General features: G+C 53.2%; 1 protein-coding gene across 1 annotated transcript in view; it reads left to right on the forward strand.

Annotated features, from left to right (window-relative positions):
- Window positions 1-20,698, forward strand: part of BMP7 (bone morphogenetic protein 7) — a 59,935-nt gene that overhangs the window by 2,419 nt on the left and 36,818 nt on the right. The gene's annotated exons all lie outside the window — the stretch shown is intronic.

Here is a 20,698-nt window from a genome sequence, read left to right on the forward strand (position 1 = left end):
AGACGCAGGGACTTGGAACAAGATCTCCCCGGTGCAGGGGCGGGAGCTGGGGGCTGAGTTTTCCTGCACGATTTCCTTTTCCTGTTTGTATTTGTTGAAAGGAACCTTCAGATATGTGCATAGCAGCCGGTCAGTGCAGTTGGAGCGCGTGGTCCTCCTGCGGTTCACCGCCGGCCGCCGATTCTGGGAGGCCAGGCAGGGTGAGGAGGTGGGGGTGGGGAGGTGGATTGTGATCTTGCTTTCTGCTGTGTAGTGGTGAGTCCCACCAAGGCAGCAGATCCCAGCAGCTGCCTTCAGAGGCTGGCCAGTCTTTCAAGAGGTATTTGTAATCCCCAGCTTCTGTGGAGGATCCTGTAAAAGCCCAGCAGAAAGTACCCTGCTGCCTGGCTGGTCAGGGGTGGGCCAGGGGAGAGCCAGTCTGCTCACTACCAAGGTGTCCCCCCCACCCCCACCCAACCCTGGCCAGCCCCTCCCCTCCGGCAGCAAAGCATGCTGAGACCTGTTTGGGAAGGCCGCAGCTGGGTGACTTCCCTCCTCTCGGCTACACACACACACACACACACACACACACACACACACCTTCCAATCCATTGCTCTCATCTCAAAAGGACAAAGACCTTCTTGTTTGAGCCTCTTAATCAGCAGGGCTGGCTCTGGGCTTTGTGGGAAGGTCCGACTTTCTCCGTCCAGCTTTCTGCCACATCGCTCCAAATTAGATGGCAGAGTGGCTTTGCACAGAGCACACCCTGATCTTGCGTTCTTTCGCCCCTGGTCCCTAACCTCGAGGTAATTAGGCAGCTGAAGACCTGGACTTGCACTTTGGCATGACGCTGCCTATGGACGCTTCTAAGGTTGGCCTGTAATTCCTGCAAGGTGATGGCTTGGGGGTCTAAGCCGCCAGTCCCTTCTCATCCATAGTGAAGGAGTCTTGGAAGTTCCCCATAGGGAGCGGGTGGCAGACAGGCTGGGATGGGTTGGGGGAGTGTGTGTAGCAGATGCGTTCAGACTCCAAAAGAGAGAGAGAGAGATGAGAAAGATACTGTTATCCTGGGATTGCAAAGCACAGTGATGTGTACTAGACAGTTTTCTGCTGCTGAGTTATTCTGACACACTTCGCCTAAGGGAGAGGAACCATTCATTCTTCTGAGTCCATGACTTATTCTCTCTCTGGGAGGACTCTGGGGACCATGGATGGGGACTGGGGGGATGTGGGGGCAGGCCCCATTGCCCCTCCCCCCACTGCATGCCTCCACCATGCTGCAGACCACGTGCGTCCGTGGGGAACCCCTGCCTGAATCCTGAAGGCTTTTGCAGGCCTGGTGCGTTTATTCTTCCTTCTGTCTGCAGCCAAACCAGGTTTTTTGTTCCTGTAAGTCTTTCCCTGTTGGAATTCAAGCAGTTTGCCAGGCTGAGTGGGATCTGGACTGGAGGGGGAGGCCGAAGGGGAATTTACGACAAAACCAGGTGCTGGGAAGGAGGGCCTGCGGTTGCCCCTGGGAGGAGAACACCTCCTTGCAGAGTGCTCCAGGAAGATGCACTGGGTTCAGCCTGGGCCCACAAGATTTGTGAACTGGTTTGGATTCATAAGTCTCCGTGCAGACTTAATTTGTGAATTCAAAACAGGCTTGGCCATCTTAAACAGTCCTGGGCTGGGGCACTTCTGCGGGATGTGTGTGTTGGGGAGGGTTGGGGGGGGATAGGACACACACAGAATTGCCCCTGGGCTGGGACAATTCTGGGGAATGTGTGTGTGTGTGTTGGGTGGGGGGACCTGTCTGTGGCCTTTCTCTGGCATCTTCTGAAGGAACAGGCTGGTATGGAATGGGCAACTAGGCTATGGAGGGACCACATTTGTTTAATCTTTGAAACTGAATTAAAAAAAAAGAAGAAGAAAGCTAGGGAAAGTTGGAAACCTATCATTATAGGAGTAGAAAAGTGGCTTTTGTGCGTGGAGCAGGGAAGTGGGACGGAGGCTGGGCAGTTTGCTTTTTGCTCCCTTCCATCTGGCTGTCCTTTTTGTTGACAAGTGTTTGGCATTAAGATCGCTGCTTTTTGCCCCTCCGAACAGGCCCTACCACTGTCGAGTATTAGAGAGAGATTCTGTTACAGTTTAGGAGTTTCCTTCGGGGAGTGCTTCGCGAGCGAGCAGGCGGCAGGCATCTGCAGCTGTCACCTGGCTTGTGTTAAAATTTGGAAGGGGCTGCTCTGCATTCCAGCGCGGCCCTGGCTGGTGAGCTGCCAGAGATGAATGCAGATGTCACAGCGGCCTCCCTGCCTTCGCCCTCCCCGCCAGCAGCTGTGTTTTTAGTAACCCTTTCCAAATTGCTTCTTTTAAACCTTGTTTTCCTGCTTCTATAAATCAGACACCCTGCCCCATCTACACACACACACACACACACCCCCGGGATCTGCATGACCAAAATTTGAACTGTTTTGATCTTGTGTGTCTGTCCCTTCTGGCTTCGAGACAGGTGGACCCCTCACTGCCAGCTTGGGTCAGTTGGTGGCAAAGTGTGGCCCCCACGGCAGGGAGAAGGCCTGGGCAAACATCACCTTCAGGGCTCCGAGGGTCGAGGCTGGGAGCTCTTTGAATGTATGGAGTAGAGAAGGGGTTTCTGAGAACCAGCCCTGGGGAGCTGCAATGCCGGTGGAACCTCAGCGTGCCGGCCGGTGCAGTCTCTGCCCAGATAAACACAGCTGGTGGACGGTCCCCCAGCCGCCAGCGTGCCTGCGATGTGAGCGAATCTCACATGGCCACTGAGCTCGGAGACTGGTGATTTCATTCCAGGGAGAGTCCTGGCGAGGTTGATTGATCATCACTATCGCCCTAATATCGCCCCGCCCCTACTGGGTAAGGTCATATTTGGCCCACTGCAGGAAGCACATGTCCTAACCCTGCCCCAGGCTGCCATTCCGAGGAGCCAGCTGGGGATTCCTCAATAGAGAGTGCTTTGCACCCAGCTGCAGACCACGCTGCCTTCCACGGGCTCTGGGGGCAAACTTGGTTGGGGCAGTGAACAGCTGCTGCGGGCATCACCTCAACGCTGCCCCCCAGTGTCCCTGGGGTGACTGTGCGGGTGGGTATTTGTGGGACCTGTGGGAAGGAATGAGAAGGCCAACCTTTGCCGCCGCAGGGGAGAGCTCTTCAGCTGAATACACTCACTCCACGAGATGGAAGTCCCCCTGGTAAAATCAATATATTGAATTGCACAGCCCCTCTGCTTTTAATTAGTTTAAATCAAGCGTGCTGGTGCCATTTTGCTGCCTCTCGCCTCCACGGGTTGAGGAATTACCAATATTTACATAGAAACTGTTAATTTGGGGTGAAAATGATAACACATTTAGCTTGACACACTTGAATTGCTCCAAGTTGATGGATCCCAGATCGACATGCGATGGGGAAGGGGTGGGGTAGGCCGGGGTGACATCACCGGGCGAGGCCGCGGGAGGAGACCAGGACAGGGCCTGCTGCTTGCCTGCCTTGGACGCGGATGGCCCGGATGGCCAAGCACAGCGGGGACGGCTAGGCATGTGGGGCCTGGCGTTGTTCTTGCTCCCTCTCCTTTTAAGATTTTTTATTTGAAAGGAGAGAGAGAATTCTTCCATCGACCACTGGTTCAATCCCCAGACGGCTGCAGTGGCTAGAGCTGGGCCAAATGGAAGCCAGGAGCCTCTTCTGGGTCTCCTATGCAGGTGTAGGGGCCCAAGCACTTGGGCCCTCCTCTGCTGCTTCCCCAGGCACACTAGCAAGGAGCTGGATGAGACGTGGAGCAGTGGAAACTCAAACTGGCACCTATATGGGATGCTGGTGCTGCAGGTGGCAGCTTTCCCTGCTATACAGCTACAGGGAAGCCCTGCTTCTCTTAGGCATTCTTCTAAGACTGTGAGACTGGCAAGTCCTTTTGGGATATCAGAGTCCGCTCTGTGCCCATGCTGGGCAGCTCAAGGCCCAGGGCCGCCTTTCCCAGCGCCCGATGCTTTTCTTGGCACTTTCTGAAGTGGCTGAGAAAGGCCTGAGGGTCCCACGGACGGCTAGCCCGGCTGTTACGTGAGCTGCAGGGTCTGAGCTGTGTGTTCTGCGGGGAGCAAACGCCGGGTTTCGTGGCAAATGGCATTTGACAAATAATCCCTGACAACAGCGTGACTTGGTTTTTCTTAATGTGGAACAGATACTTCACTGTGGTGAACCTTCCCCGGTGAAGCGGTTCCCGCATGACGGTGGGTCTCTCACGCTCCCAAGTGGGGTGTTAATGGTTGGGCAAGGGGGAGGTCCTCGGAGACACTTCCCTGGGAAGCCGGAAGAGCACTGCACTCTTGTGCTGCTGTTGTCATTGGGTGCGTTGTGTGATGTGCGCAAAGCCAAGGCTGAGCCCCGAGGATTGGATTGAATTAATGACAGTTCTGAGAGCGCTGGTTTTAGGGTAATTGCTTTATTGTTTGGGAGCTGGGGTGCTTCTAATCCAGTTCCTGTACAAACATGTTGAACGTGTGTTAATGCATTTCCAAATCAGAGGCTCTCGGAGCAGCCCTGCTTCTCATTAATTGCTGTCGGTAGCATGGTACAGTGTTTCAAAGGGCTGGCCGAGTCTCAACTGTGTTTCCAATTTCCTTCCTTTCCTGTGTTTGGAATGCCAATGTTAATTTGTTCCCAGGCCGGAGGGGGGTGGCTGCCAACTGAGGCCTTCTCTGAAGGCTTCTAGTCCTCACTCCTTCGCGGGACTGCCTGGCTGGGTTTCCTGACCCTGTGCAGCTAATGCTGGGTGATCTATGGAGCAGGGGGGCTGGGGAGCTGTGTGTTGGGGGGGCCTGCTGCTGTGGGAAGGAAGTTGGTGGTGACAGCGGTGGGTGTGGCCTGGCAGGGGAGATCATAGCTTCAGTGATCCTCTGTAAACCCAGCCTAAAGCTGTGGTTGCCTATGGGCTGTGTGACCTCTGGCAGGTTGGAGTTTCAGAATTGGCCAGGCAATATCCTACCACTGAGCGCCTATAGGTCCCTGCACATGGTGGTGTTTGCCTCTCTACGGAGATGGTCAGATCAACCATCACTTTGGGATGCCAGTTGAAATTTCAGTTCTTAAGTATGTTGTTTTCAGATTCTGGTGTTAAGCCATCTGGGTGATTTCAAAGATGTCAGAGGTATGTGTGAGAGTTCGCTCCCTCTGAGGTCAGTGGCATTCACACGAATGCAACAAAGTCACTGGAAGAGGCATGCAGTGGAATGCGGAATCTCTCCAGTTGTTGGCATCCAAGACTGTTGACAAGTTTTGTGGCCTGGAAGACTAGAACAGAGTAAGGGGGAGGGTATGCAGGAACTATCTATACCATTTTGGCAACTGGAAGTCAAAAATTATTCCCAAAGAAAAAGAGTCTAGATTTTTATTTTTTAAAAAAGGCAAAAAAAAAAAAAAAAAAAAAAAAAGCTCACTCGCATTGCTGAGACATTTCTTTCTGCCTGTTTCTGGAAGATGGTCAAAGTACAAATTGTCTTTCCTTTCCAGGGAGTGACAACCCAAAGCATTCATTAACAGAGTGGCACGCTCCCCCACCCCATGGTTGAACAGGTGCAAGTCTTCCTACTGCTCCTGCAGCTGGGGTCCAGAACAAAGCCCTGTGTTCAGCAGCCTCCACACGCTGCAGGACGGTGCAGTGTCTCCAAGGTCAGCGCCCGGCAATGGGCTTTCTGCCTCAAAGCTGCCTATAAGTTCCCTTCGGCTCTTTCTCAACTGTTTGAAAAATCCGTGGCAGCCAGTATTGAGTTTCCCTTGCATCTTAGAGATCATGTGTTCAATTCCCTCTTTATCTCTATGGTGTAGCTTTCAAGTTTGCATCTTTTGTTGTCTGGCTTAATTAAATTTGGCTGTGATTAGAAACTTGCACTGTTTCCAAAATCCGGGATCTGCCTGTTTTGAACGCACTGGATTTGGGCCTGTGCTGTCTTGTAACCTCAGCCTCTCTGTTGCTTTCATTTAGTTTTGAAAAAACAAAAGTGTAGAGATCTAAGTGTGAGCCTGATGCTAGGCATACAATGGCCCAGTGCTTGCCTGCCCAGTAGCTGAACGTGCACGCACACACAGGTACGTTCCAGTTGTGCCTGGGGCTTTGAGCAAGGGACTCTGCTTGGCCACCTGCTCCTGTTGTGACTGGCAGAGCTCTCATGGCACGCAAGCTGCTCAGGGATGGGCCGTGCTGTACATAAACGGACGCAGGACTCCAGGCAGTGTCCTCCTAGGTGCTTGCTCGCAGATACCTGCTAGTCGATTCTAGCCTGCTTGGAGACACCATCCATGACTACTGTGATGTTAGGGTATTTCATGCTTTATACAACCCAGGGTGAAGGTAGACATTGGAGTCGGAGGCATTAAAGGTGAAAACAGTATGGAATTTTGGTATTCATTAAATAATTTGCATCTCAGCTGATCCAGCAAAACGGTTTTTAACTGACAGGCTTTAATTAATAAAGAAGATGCATTTAATTAACTTTCCTGCCACTGAAATTGGCAATGGGATGGGATGTTCTTACATGTTTTCCTAAGATGTGGGTTAGTCCTTTGGGATTGCTAAGCTACAGATCTGGCCCCCAGTTGCAATGAGTTAATTCCTAGTCCAGTCAGCATGAATGAAGTTACCGTGTAGTTACCAAGAGCCTGTGACCTCGGGAACTTGGAATCCAAGCTTCACTTGCTTTAAATTCCGGCCCCGTGGTGGGTTGGTGAGGTTTGCCCCCACAATGTCACAGCTACAATGCCAGCCTGAAAGATATTAAAAGATTGTCAGTTCTCTTCCTGGGACGAGTTTTTGGCGTAGTGGGGCAGAGGTTGGTTTGGATACCCAAGTCCCATGTCCTGGTCCCTGAGTTTGAGCTCAAGACCTGTTCCTGACCCGGGGTGCAAATGTGCACGTGGGAAGCACAGGTGATGGGTTCAAGTGCTTGGGTTTCTGCCATCTGCTTGGGAGGCATGGGTGGAGTTCCCGGCCCTGCCTTTGATGTGGCTGGCTCCGGTGTGTGGCAGGCCTTTGGGGAATGAGCCAGCGGGTGGGGGGCATCTCTTTGTTTCTCTGCCTTTGACTCTCCCTGCCTTTCAAGTTCCTTAGTTAATGAATGAACCTGGAAGAGACAGCGCTCCCATGTTGGCTCCATGGCTACACTGACCCAAGTAGGTGGGAGACCACAGCCCTATTACACAGAGGGAAGGCAGCAGCTCAGACAGAGCCCGGAGCCGTGCTTACCCATCACGTGCCATGAGTCGAGGCCATCTTCAGATGCGGGCAGCCTGGAGCAAGTGGCCGTGTTGCAGAAGCCGCCCCACGTGTCAGTTTTACGATTTCAAAGCTCAGCTCTTGAATTTCTATGCTATCAACCACTGGTTTTTGAAAAGCTCTTGTATTTATTTTCATGTTTACTTGAAAAAACGGAGAGTCAGTTCCATCTGTTGGTTCCTCCCCCAAGTTCCTGCAATAGCCAAGGCTGGACCAAGCCAAAGGCAGGAGCCCAGAATTCAATCTAGTTCTCCCAGGTGCGCGGCAGGGATCCGGGGACCTGCACTGTCCCTTGCTGCCTCCTAGGGCAACTGTGAGTAGGAAGCTGGACTCTGAAGTGGAGTCGAGCCTGGAAGTGGGCATCGCAGGCCACCCGCCCAGTGTCAGTTCTGGCTGACCGTCACTTTTGAAGTTCACTGAACCAGGACAAGCCCCATGTGTTTCTGTGCATCCCAGTGACTCCAGCTTGCCGTCCTGCATGTTGAAGACCAGTATTTCTGGAAGCTTCAGAATGTGTCTCCTTTTGTGATGGCTGGCAGTTCCCTTCCTAACAGACTGACCAGGCGATACCCTACCCCTAAGCTCAGTTAGAACAGTCACTTCCTCCTGGCCCCACATGTAACGTGACTTTAAAACTTGCTTTTCAGCAGGAGTGAGCATCAGCGGCAGCCTCGTTCTCCGGCTGGAGACTAATGGAGCCCTTCTTGATTCTGGGTGGGCAGGGAGGAAGGGGAGTCAAGTTATTCCCATGTCGGGAGGAAGGGATTGAAAGCTTGCATGGCTGGGCTTGCTGGGCACACTGCGCTGGTGAGCAAACTGAGCTTGCAAGTGCAATGCCATCTCTCCTGGACCAGCACGGCGGGGCACAGGAACTGAGCCCATGATCTTGGCCTGGAGAGAAAAATGAAGAGAAGCAGGTGTATTCCTTTCCCTTGGGCTGTTCATCATCTCTCCTCTGCACTTACAATTTAAAAGTCATTTTCCAGGGCAAAGGGTCTCCTACCACAAGTGATCACATGTGAGGCTCCCCAGGTACACCCCACCCCTGTGCAAGGGAAGCTCCAGTAGGAGCTGTAGACTGAGGTCTTAGCAGCACCGTCTCAAGATGCCACGTGGAAAAGAGCAGGATCTTCCGCAGACGTGGCATGTTGGTCTAGCTTCCCAGAGAGGGGGACTGGGACCTAGACCGGTGTCTTTCCAGGAGGATGCAGCAGAATGTGGATTGGGAATCCCTAACCTGAAACCGGAAATGCTCCAAAATCACTTCCAATGCTCCAAGTGGAAAATTCCACACGGCGGAGTTTTGTTTCATGCATGGAATCACTTGGAATCTGGTGACCTCCAGGCTAGTGTAGAAGGTGTGCATTTACTGGTGGTGTGCTCCTCAGTATCCTAGTAACACTATGGAAAGATGACAGGAAGGACTCAGTACCTTTGGGTGACAGCAGTCTCTGGAAAGCCAGAGATGGGGCTTGGGAGAATTTAGAGAAAGTGTGCGCGTTCCCAGTGACTGGGGCTGGACCACGCCCAAAACTGCAAAGTGGGGACTCAGTGCAGGCCTCCTGTGTGAGTGACAGGAGCCCAGCTCTTGGAGCCACCACCTGCTGCTTTCCAGGGAGGGCATTAGCAGCAACGGGGTGGGAGAGGAGCAGGCACTGGAACCCAGTGCCCCGCGTGGGATGCAGGCATTCCCAGTGTTTGGCCAAAAACCTACCCTGGGGAGAAGCCTTAAAGCGATTCTGTGTGTTCCTGTCAAGTCTCTTTCTTTTCACGCTGGGACACCTGAAGGAAGTACAGAGTGGTACTGGGGCAGAACAGGGTGTTCACCAAGACGTGGGCTCACATCTCAGCCGGGCCGGGGGAGGGGTCCTGGCAGTGCCCGCAGCTGTGCGACTTTCTTGAGATCTACAGTGACTTCTGTAGCCAAAAGAGACAGCGACAGGCATCAGGGTGCTCACGCTGCACAGCTGGTGGGTCTTGCTCTGTGTACAGTCCCGTGGCTACACTTTCCCCCAGCAAACCAGAAACCCCCCTTGGATGCCACCTGCAGAGCTTGGGGGTGCCACCCCTGTGTGCCCTGAAGAGCAGAGACACAGCCACTGACAGAGCGCAGAGGGCACAGTCGGGACCCAGTGCCAACTCCTGAAAAGCCTTCAGGGCCCATCAGCTGGCTCTGCCATGCTCACAAGGTGCCCCACTCCACACAGCCCTGGTTGACGGGCAGAGAGGGGAAAGGGGAGCTGGCGCGGGCCATGCAGCCTTGCCCTAATCCGTGCAGCCCTGGTTCATGGGTGGAGAGCCCTGCTGGTCCAGGAGAGACGGGGAAAGGGGAGCTGGCGCGGGCCATGAAGCCTTGCCCTTGACTCTGAACTCTGAGAAGCAGTCTCTGTTCTTTGCTGCCTTCTCAAATTCCCTTTTCTGACTTACTCGAGCTGGAGTCTGTGGAGAAGGGGTAGCCCTTAAAAATGGCAGCAGAGCCTTGGAACCTTCCGGGGCTAGTAAATGTTTATGGGATGGAGGCACTGGTTGGTCATTTCCTTTAGGAGGAAACAATAAATGCTGTGACTTTGCCTTTTACCTCCTCAAACCCTGAGTGTCTAATTATTTTAATATGCAGGCCAGGAGGTTGGGAACGGAGGCAGGGGGCAGATGGCCAGGAGTTTTTGGGCATCTGGTGACTGTATGACCCTGGGACTGGGGGGTGCCCCTCTCTTTTGCAGTGTTGCCTTTAATTAGGAAGAAATAATGTATTTATTTATGTGAAAGCAGAGTGAGAGACAGAGAAAAAGAGAGAATCTTCCATCTGCTAGTTCCCTCTCTAAGTGCGAAGCAACAGCCGGGAGAAAGCTGGGAGCCAGGAACTCCTTCTGGACCTGCCATGTGGATGGCAGGGACCCAAGTCCTTGGGTCATCCTTGCTGCCTTCCAGATGCTGGGAGTTGGATGGAGGAGGAAGAGCAGGGACTTGAACCGGAGTTCTGATACAGGATGTTAGCAACCCAAGAGAGGCTTAGCCACTGCACCTGCCTGCCCCTGGGAGGGGCCCTTTTTGGTTAGTTTCTGGGCAGGGCCCTGGTCATCCCATGCGTCATCGCTGAAGGCATCACTGGTCCCAGCCCATTGCTCCCGCCCCTCTTCTGAACTGTCACAACCAAATGTCCAAAATGGCTCTCTGTGGCTTCAAACCTGACACAAGGGGCCTGCTTTCTGTAGACCCTAGTCCTCGAAGTTGGCAGCCTGGGGCCGGCCCAGTCTGTGAGTCAGGCTGGTTCCTACTGGGAGATCAATAGAGAAAGGAGTCAGAGTTCAGGGGCCGCAGAAGAGCCAGGAAATGCAGATTCCAGAGGCTGTAAACAAAGCCTTGCCGGCACTTATTGGTGCGTCTGTATCATCCAGGCCCCAGATTTCCCAGCCTGGAATGGCCAAAGCCTGGGCCTGTCACTGGCCGTTCCTAGAGGCATGCAGTACCGTGACCCTGGCCGTCTGTAATGCCACCTGCAAGATGCAAGAAATAGGGCCTGGCGTGGTAGATCTAATCTTCCATGTCCAAGTGCCAGCATCCCATTTGGGCACTGGTTCATGTCTTGGCTGCTCCATTTCCCTTCCAGCTCCCCCTGCTTGTGACCTGGGAAAGCAGTAGAGTACGGCCCAGAGCCTTGGGACCCTACACCCATGTGGGAGACCCAGAAGCTCCTGTCTCCTGGCTTTAGATTGACTCAGCTCTGGCTGTTGTGGCCACTTGGAGAGTGAACCAGTGGACAAAAGATTTTTCTCTTTGTTTCCCTTTCTCTCTCTGAATCTACCTTTACAATAGAAATAAATATATCTTAAAAAAAAAAAGACACAGGAAATGAACAAAGTCTGAATGTCTGCCCCTATGTCCTGCAGGTGTCCAGTGGTTCAGATGGGCCTCTCTGCCCCCACTGTGCATCGGGGAGAGGGTCCTCTGGGGCTTTCAGGTGACTCCCCTGAGGACAAGGCGCACATGCCATGACAGTGCCCGAGTTTTCTTTATTCCAGCACCTACTTCCCCAAATTTTCTTTTTCTTAAAAGATATATTTTACTTATTTGAAAGTCAGAGTTACAGAAAGAGGGAGTGATTCTCTTGTACCGCTGGTTTGTTCCCCAAATGGCTGACATGGCCAGAGCAAAGCCCAGGCTGAAGCCACGAGCCAGAAAATAGGGGCTTCATCCTGTTCTTCCACACAGGTGGCAGGAGCCCAAGCACTTAGGCTTTTCCAGGCTATCGGCAGGGAGCTGGATAGGAAGTGGAGCAGCCGGGTCTTGAACTGGCGTCCGTAAGAGATGTTGGCATTGTAGGCAGACTTTACCTGCTATACCACAGCACCATCCCCTTGCAAATTTTCACCCAAAACGTCTCAGGTGGTTATTGGAGCTTTGGCTCTGGGTCACATGTTAACCCTATGACCTTGGGCAAGCTGTTGAATCCGGGGCTCTGTTGGTGCCTGTCCCCTGTGAAGGTGCCATGGGAGGGAGTCAGGAGGAGAGCCGAGTGTGGTCCCTGCAGGCTGCTGGGAGGCTGCCACCTGCCCACTCTGAGGCTCCTCCGTGGTTGGCCTCTTGTGCCTGTGAGCTGCACCTGCGGCCTGGGCACAGCTGAGCACGTGGCCCAAGCCTGGGGCGGGTGACCCAAGCCCTGACTTTAGGGGATTTGGGTCAGGTGACCATCCCTGGGCTGTGACACCCCAGCCTGAAACGGGCAGCTCCGTGTTGGCTAGGCATGCAGTACAACAGGAAGCTGGAGTGCTGTGATGGATCCTGCTATTCTAGAACGTTCCTGTCTCCGATTAGGATCTGTGTTTATTGGCACAGGGTTTTAAGGAAACACTGAAGCACCAGGACCGGCTCTGGGTGTTCCCCCTGCCAGCCTCGGGCATAGGCAGCCTGTCAGATTCAGACATCTGGCTGTGAGCGGACCAACACCATGTAGATAAAACTTCACTGCAAAACTGCCACAAAAAATTGCTTTTTGTCTCTCTGGATACCATTTACACTGGATGTGGAGGTAGGGCCTGTCTTCTTGGCATTGTTGGATTGAGGCAGCTGATGCTCTCCCCCGTTCCTGCGTTTTCTCTTTAAGACTTATTTATGCATTTGAAAGATTTACAGAAAGAGAGAGAGAGAGAGGTCTCTTCTAAATGTCTACAGTGGCCAGGGCCAACCAGGCCAAAGCCAGGACCCAGGAACTTCATTATGTTCTGTGACGTGGGTGCAGGGGCTCGTACACTTGGGCCATCCCAGTCTCAAAGGCTTCTTGGACAGAGGCCCAAGAACTCGGGTCATCTGCTGCTGCTTTCCCAGGCACATCAGCAGGGAGCTGGATGGGAAATAGAATAGCTGAGACACAAATTGGCACTCACAAGGTATGTTGGCGTTGCAGGTGGTAGCTTGGCCCACCAAGCCACAGTGTTGCTTCTGTATTCTCCCCTTAAGTGAAGACCCGCCTTCTTGAGCGTGCTGAGCCCACATTTGTTTCGGGGTGTATGGAGACAGGGTTCGAGATGACAAATCCCTCTCTTTGCTTTGGGCATAGCCAGTTCCTGGGCACCTGAGCTCGGGGGAGGGAAGGGATGGGGGTGGTGAGTGGCCTCGGGGGAGTGACTGTGGAGCCCATGTACTCAGAGACTTAGTGTGAACGTCACAAGGTGTGTGAAGTTTTTCAGCTCCCTGGGTTGATTTTGAGTAGAAGCCTGGCATTTGATAGAATGTATGCCAGAAGGACCCCTGTTTGGGGTCAGGCTCGAGGCAGCGGGCAGGGCAGACTCGGCAGAGTAAAGAGGACAAAATGCTGGCTGGTGTCAGGGCTGTGCGCCTGCGTGTTGCGGAGCACCTGCCCAGAGCGTCTTGAGTGCAGAACTGTGCTAGCACTTCCTGTAATGGCAAGCCTTGTCCAGCTAGAGCTTCCACCTGCACCCTCTCATGCTCACATTCTCCGTGCCCGCGACCACGTGGGTGCGTGACAGCTGCTGATCCCCAAATGTTGCATCTTACACAGACTCGTATTGAAGACAGGAGGAGGGGCTGGATCCCCTTTCTGGCCTGTGTCTGCATTTCCTGGGCGTTCCCTACAAGACTTCTCCTGGAGTCTCATGGACCCAAGTGGGTCGTAGGCCCGATTTGTTGCAAGGCATGAGAATAAGAGAGTCGAGGGCTGCTAGCCAACACAGGGCAAGGTGGCTGATGGAGGGGTGGGTACATCCGGTGGCCACATTCAGATCTGGATGATCTCCCCCACTTTGATGTTGTTTATTTCTTTTTAATTTTTAAATGTTTTTAAAGATTTATTTATTTTTATTGGAAATGCAGATATACAGAGAGGAGGAGAGACAGAGAGGAAGATCTTCCATCCGATGATTCACTCCCCAAGCGACTGCAACGGCTGGAGCCAAGCCAATCCAAAGCCAGGAGCCAGGAGCTCGTCCGGGTCTCCCACGCGGGTGCAGGGTCCCAAGCCTTTGGGTGATCCTTGACTGCTTTCCCAGGTCACAAGCAGGGGGAAACGGGGATGCCGGGATTAGAACCGGCGACCATATGGGATCCCGGCGTGTGCAAGGCGAAGACCTTAACCACTACGCTAACGTGCCAGGCCCCTAATTTTTAAATTTTTAAAGGTTTATTTATTTTTATTGGAAAGTCAGATTTATAGAGAAAGGGAGAGACAGAAAGATATTCTGTCTGCTGGTTCGCTCCCCAAGTGGCTGCAACAACCAGAGCTAAGCCAATCCAAAGACAGGAGCCAGGAACTTCTTCCCTGTCTCTGGTAAAAGGGTCCCAAGATGTTGGGCCATCCTCTGTTGCTTTCCCAGGCCATAAGCCAGGTGCTGGATGGAAGTGGAGCAGCCATGACATGAACCGGTGCCCACATGGGATCCTGGCACTTCCAAGGTGAGGATTTAGCCAGTAGGCCATCATGCCTGGCTCTCTTCTTTATTTTGATTTTTAAAGATTTATTGATTTATTTGAAAGGCAGAATCACAGAGAGAGAGGAAAGAGAGAAAGAGAGAGAAGGAGAGACAGAGATAAGAGCGAGTAAGAGAGATCTTTCATTTAACAAACTTTTATTTTTCAAACTCGGGTGCCATGGCTTTCTTTGGGTCACTCCCATGGGTGAAAGAGCCCAGTGTCTTGGGTCATTTCCTTCTGTTTTTCCCAGGACATTATCAGGGAGCTGGATTGAAGGTAGAGCAGCTGAGACTTGAACAGATGCCCATGTGGGATGCCAGCTCTGCAGGCGGCAGCTCATCTTGCTGAGCCACTGTGTCGGCTCCTGCTCTGCTTTCTGTGTTGCCTCCTTCTGATGCTGGAGTCGCACCTGCTGTTAGAAGCATGAGTGTGTGGAGGTCTGCATCAGCATCCCAGCCTCCCCGTTGGAGTTCCCCAGTGAGGACCTGCAGAGGGTGGACTACTTGGTGATGTTAAAGATCTGAGTTTCTCTCTGAATCATACCTTACAGGCAGGACCCACTTTAGCACCAGCTGTGAAGACTGGACAGGACACCAACCCACAGCTAGTTTTTCGATGGAGAAAAGTCTGCTTCATGCATTTAACCCTCAGATTTCCTTGGACAAGAACATTTTCCTGCAAAGGACCCAAGAAGCTCAGGAGTTGTCTCTTTGGAGGAAGTGGGGCTAGGGTAGAGCTTGACCAGCATTCTGCCTGCCTTTGGGACAGGCGGCTTCTGTTTCTTCTGGGTTGGGGACAGACAGAGTAAAAGATCTGGAGCACTTTCAGAAAGTGTTTGTGTCTGTGAACCACGGTTGGGAGCTGCCTGGGAGGAGGCCTGCCTGTCCCCTGAGAGCCCTGTAGGACTTTGTCTTATCAATAAAGTGGATTCCTGTGTTGCTCTGGGAGCATGATGTGACAGAGCAGGGGTGGGGAACCTGTCCTCCGCCAAGGGCCATGTGGATATTTGCAACACCATTCATTGGTCATACAAAATTGTCAACTTGGGGCCCGGCGTGATAGTGCAGCAGTTAAAGTCCTTGCCTTAAACATGCTGGGATCCCATATGGGCGCTGGTTCTAATCCCGGCAGCTCCGCTTCCCATCCAGCTCCCTGCTTGTGGCCTGGGAAAGCAGTCATGGATGGTCCAAAGCCTTGGGACCCTGCACTCACATGGGAGACCCAAAAGAAGCTCCTGGCTCCCAGCTTTGGACTGGCTCAGCTCCAGCCATTGTGGCCACTTGGGAAGTGAATCATCAGACAGAAGCTCTTCTCTGTCTCTCCTCCTCTCTGTATATCTGCCTTTCCAATTAAAAAAAAATTGTCAACTTGCACATGAGCCTGCTAGAGTTTCGTTGAATTTTGAGTCCTGCCTGCAGTTGCCTTGTTAGGGCCAGGCCAAATGACTGTGCCTGCCTTATATGACCCAGGGGAAGGGCATGAGAGGGTTGGTGTGCCCCACTGAGGTTCACTGGAAGAGATGCTTGGGGAGAAGAAGCAGTATTTTTAGGAGTTGTTGGAATTCTCTGGTTGAGGCAATGAAAATCTATTTCAATGAGAGCAAGCGGGTGGAGTGGTGGTGGGGCAAAGAAGCGAAGGAAGAGGAAACCATGGACCCGCAGGCCTTGGGCAAAGATGCCTAGGCCACAACTGGAAGTTCTGGAGCATGCATGGGTTATTCTGTCCACATCTGTTACTGACCAACTTCACTCATTTTTTGCAGCTTACCAGTGTGTCCACCATCTGGCTTCTGGGAGGGAAGGCGGCCATCCATAGCAGCTTGTAGCCCAGCTCTCTAGCCAGCCACACACTTGCTTCCTGGGATGCTTCCTTCTTCTCGGGACACACGAGGAAGTCTGCTGCGGGTACAATGGGCTGGGAGATGGTTCTAAAAAATATTTAGCTTGTCAGTGAACAACAGTTGAAGGTTCCAGACCCCAATTTCATTTAATTGAAATTCTTGGGGGGCCACTCCTAGGCAGCGTAAGTCAGGAAATACTTAGAGCCACTGGGTCTAGAAGCTAGATCATGCTGCATCAAGTTGCCAGGGGCTGCTTCTGGCCGCCTGGCTGGATTGGATATGTCTCTTCTCTAATTATGACTGCATTTGCCATTCTAATGAGCGCTTAGTAGAAAGGCTTCCTGTGTGCTAAAAACTTGTTTAATTTGCATAGTAACCCTTCTAACTGGGGGCTGTACTGTTGTCATCTCTAGTTTACCAACCAGAAAACAGAACCCGGAGCAGTGCGGGAGCTGGCCAGGGATATATTGCAAGCAGGTTTGTTGGGTTTGAGCCTTGCTTCTTAAACTTGATTCTCAGCTGCTCTTGGGGCTGGACAGATTGGCTTGGAGATGCCAGCTCAGCAGTCTTGCCAAGGGAACACTCCCATGGGAAGCTGCACTGTGGTGTTACAGACAACAAGACACTCCTGAGGGTGCCCGCCTTTCATGCAGGAGCCCCTGGGTTCCACTCCTGATTCAGCCCCCTACCTGATGCACGCTCCGAGAGCCGGCAGGTGAGGGCTCAGACACCTGGGTTCCTGCCAACTGAGATCGCTGTCTGGGCTCTGGCTTTGCCTGGCCCAGTATTGGCTTTTGAGACATTTGGGGAGTGACCCAGCAGATGGAATACCTCTCAGTTCCTCTACCTTTCACGTGTGATGAAATGAAATCAGAACTTTAAACAAAAGTTAGAATGGTGGCCAGGCAATGCAGAAGGCTCTTGAAGGCTCCTGCATTCTGCCCACCCTCCCCCGCCAGTCCCTGGGCAGTGTCTCCCAGCTCTGTGTAGCCAGGTCCACAGGACTGCAGGAATGCTGCTGACCACTCTGTCTTCTGAATGTTGGTCTGACTTTAGAGAAGACTTTTATTTTGACAAGGATCTGGGAGCGGGGCAGGAGGGCCCTGCTCTGCCTTTGCTGCACCTGCACCTCTCGGCCCAGGGAGTTTGGGCTGATGGAACCCAGACCTCAGGAAGGGCTATAAATTCTCATTTGATTTGATTTGCTTCTAAAATACCTGGAACCAGCTGTGCCTGCCCAGCTGACCCAGGCTGCTCTGACTGCTGCGGTGGGGAGAGGTTCGGGCAGGCACATCCCTGGCGGTAGACCGCCACCCCCACCCCTTGGCTCTCCGGGGCCTGCTGGCGCTGGCTGGGAGGAGGAAGGCCCTGTAGTGTCTGCCTCAGCCTGTGTCACAGACGTTGAAGCAGCATCTTGCCGAGGTGAGCTGGTGTTCCTCATGGCATGTGCTTTATCCCCACCCTCCTGTCACTGCGTGAGGCCATAAGGGGTTTCTTCCTTCTTCTGGACCCACGGGAGGCTTACAAAGGCTCCGCATGACAGGAGGAGGGCACTCAGCAGTGGCCTAGTGGGCACGGCCAGTGGCAGAGGTATTCAGAAACAGCCGAGTGGGCATGGTAGGAGGCAGGGGCAGTCAGCAGCAGAGAAGTTAACAGCTGCATCCTCCAAGATTCTCCCCATGCCAAGTGTGCCACGGACAGCCTCTGGGCTGGTGTGTGCCTGAATGGGGGTCACCACCCACTGTGAGAGATCCTGTTTCTGAGTCGCACCCCAGGCCTGTGAGAAATCCTGTGAGTGTACTCTCAGGCTCCAGATGCTGCCACAGCCTAGGGAGGCAGTGCTGCCTGCTGGCCCTGCACTGGCCACTGGCAGGGCCACGCACCTCAGGAGCCAGGGCACTTGCACTTGCCCTGCAGGTTAGCAGCATTGTGGAGGCCTGTTGCATCCTGTTCTTGGGCCCTGTTCTGGCTCTCCTGCATTGGAATTTACTAGAAAGAATGGTGAGCAAACAGCAAGCCAGGCCGGTCAGCGCACAGATCCCCATGGTTCTGGGAAGGAAGTTAGCTGCCATGGACATGCCCAGGATGGATGTGAGCTGAGGAGAGAAATGGGGGTCCTGGAGCAGGGACCACCCTCCCCCTTTTCACCCCACTGCCCGCCTGCTGCGTTCCTGAACTTGGCATGTGTGATGGCTGCCCAGTGTAATGTCATTGGCAGGTGCCTGGGGGTGACTGTGGCCAGTGTCTGTTTATAGACACAACATAGGGTCTCAGCCATGTGCATCCCCAGCCCCCAACACCTACCCCGGGCCTCAAACCTATAGCTCTGGAGTGGACATCTTCCTGCTTGGGTGGAATTTCTTGTACTCAGCCTCTTTAAGAAGAGGGGTGGGGGCCGCAGGGGCTGGGCAGGGGTGAGTGAGGCATCCCTTACTTCTTCAGGATGAGACAGCTCTGGGGTGCACCTGGGTGAGGGGTGCTGTGTGCACCAGGCTGCATGCAGAATTCATATCCATTTTTGCTTTGTTTTATTTTGTTTTGCCACACTTTGGCATAAAAGCCGGAGCTGGGGGCTGTTGCTAGCTTGGGTTGCACAGGTACAGTCAAAAGGTGCCTCTCAGTGCTGGGCCATTCAAGAACCCCCACCATTTTTTATGTCGGTGTCTCATCCTATTTCTCATGGCAGTGTCAGTGTGGCCTCTGCAGATGTAACCCCATCCATGGTATCAGAATGGCTTCATGGTAAAGCGGTCAGGGACTGCTGTGTGCTTTCCCTAGCTTCTAAGAGGTCACATGCTGCTGGCAGCTTTTCTAAGCTCCTTCATTGTCACGTTTCACATCCCTGTAGCTGCAAGCTGTGCATCTGCCAGGTGCAGGGCACCTCACTCAGCCAGCTCGGTGAATTCCCGTATGTGCTGGCACATTCTGGATGAGCTGATCTGCTGGGGTGGCAGGGTGGGCAGCTCTTGGGATATGTGCAAAAATTTGGTTCTAGAGATTCAGCTCTGGCTTCTGGTTAGGATGTGGGCTGGGTTGATCCTGCTGGTTCCTTGAGCCTCCTTCGCCACAGGGGGCCAGGAGTCTGTCTCCCACCCCTCACTGATGCTCAGAAACCTCATGGGTGGGTCTGAACCTGGTGAAGACCCAAGCGGAGCCAGGAGTGGAAGGTTCTACTGCTCTCTTGGAGCGGGAGGGTGTCTTTCCTGATGGATGGTGGGTGAGCAGGGGTGCCCACCTAGGTAGACAGCTTGTTGTTACGTGTGCACCTAGCGCTCTCTTGGCATGTTCCAGCCCAGAACTTCCCCTCTGAGGGTCAGTTTTGGGGTTGTTTGTGGCATTTGTAGGGAAGGTCCTGGAGTTGGCTGGGGTGTGACTGTCAACCAGTGAGCAGTGATGAGCCCAAGTCTAAGCAAGGTCCTCCTCTGCTTCCCAGAGCTTGCTTTCCTTCGGGAGCCCCTCCCAGAGTGGCATCTGTGGACAGTCACACCGAGTTCTTTTAGGAAGCTTGGATGCTGTGGGTGTCAGGAAGGATGGAATACAGCGGGTCGTGCCCCTGCCGTCTCCAAGCAGTAGAATGTGTCATCTCAGGGACGCCTCTCTTCGCATGAGCTCCTTTTAGAGAAAGAGACCGTAGAAGCCCAAGAACTTACGGCAGCTGAGAAACCGTTTCTCTCCTACATGAAAGCAGATTTGTCTGCTGCCCCCCACCCCACGTTTATCATTGAACGCCATGGTTTCTTTCTTCACTGGGCGTCACCTCGAGGAAGGCACCTATGTTTGTGTCATGCTCATTCAAACGTGACTCCATTGTTTGGTCTGGTGTGATTTTTTTTTTTTCCCATTGCTGAGATCTCAGCTTGAAAAAGGCGGGTCTCCGCGCAGATGTCCATGCTGCCAGCCAGCAGTGAGGTCCCTCGGGGACTAAGCTGGCAGATGTCAAGTGTGGTGCCTCACCCAGGCTCGCCGAAGACGGGGTTATGGCATGATGTTGGCAGCCGTTTTGCTGCCCACTGCTGTAATTCTTCTTCTTCCCTTTTGTTTTCTTTCCAAGTAAAGTCATGAACTGAAAGATCTAAATCCCCCCACTTCTCTTGCCCCTACTGTCAGGGTCCTGACTCATTGCCTTGGCAGCCCTTGCCAGGTAGGTGCCCACGATGTGGTCTTCACACCACTCCCTGGGAAAGGGTCATAGGACTAAGGGGAGGCACAGAGCAGTTCAGTAACTTGGCCAAGGTAACACTGCTGGTGAGGATGCCCTGTGTTTCAGCCTTAGGCCACCTGGCCACTAAGAGTGTCCCCTGATGTCCCCAGCTGCATGGTCACCCCCCATAGTGAGCATCTGTCGTCCCTGCTGGTGGAGTCCCAGGCTGCTCCCCAACCCCAGGTTAGCCAGAGAGAAAGGAATGGATTGAGGAGCTAAGACCCCAGGCCTAGTGTGACAGGTGGAGTGTGACAGGGTGACTAGGAGGACTCTGATGGGGCAGCAATGTGGGTGAGAACCCCACTTCACCAAATGAGGGGATTTGGAGACTTGGTAGGAAGGAATTCTGGAATGGCTTTGGAAATGAACTTGGGGTGGTTTTGGTGTTCTGCAATGATAGTTGGTGAGGAGGCCCTAGGTAAAGAGCTTGCAGTTCAGAGAGGCATCTAGGCCAAAGAGGGGGTGGGCGCCAACATC

Source organism: Ochotona princeps, chromosome 22, assembly GCF_030435755.1.
Source record: "Ochotona princeps isolate mOchPri1 chromosome 22, mOchPri1.hap1, whole genome shotgun sequence".
NCBI classification, from domain to species: domain Eukaryota; kingdom Metazoa; phylum Chordata; class Mammalia; order Lagomorpha; family Ochotonidae; genus Ochotona; species Ochotona princeps.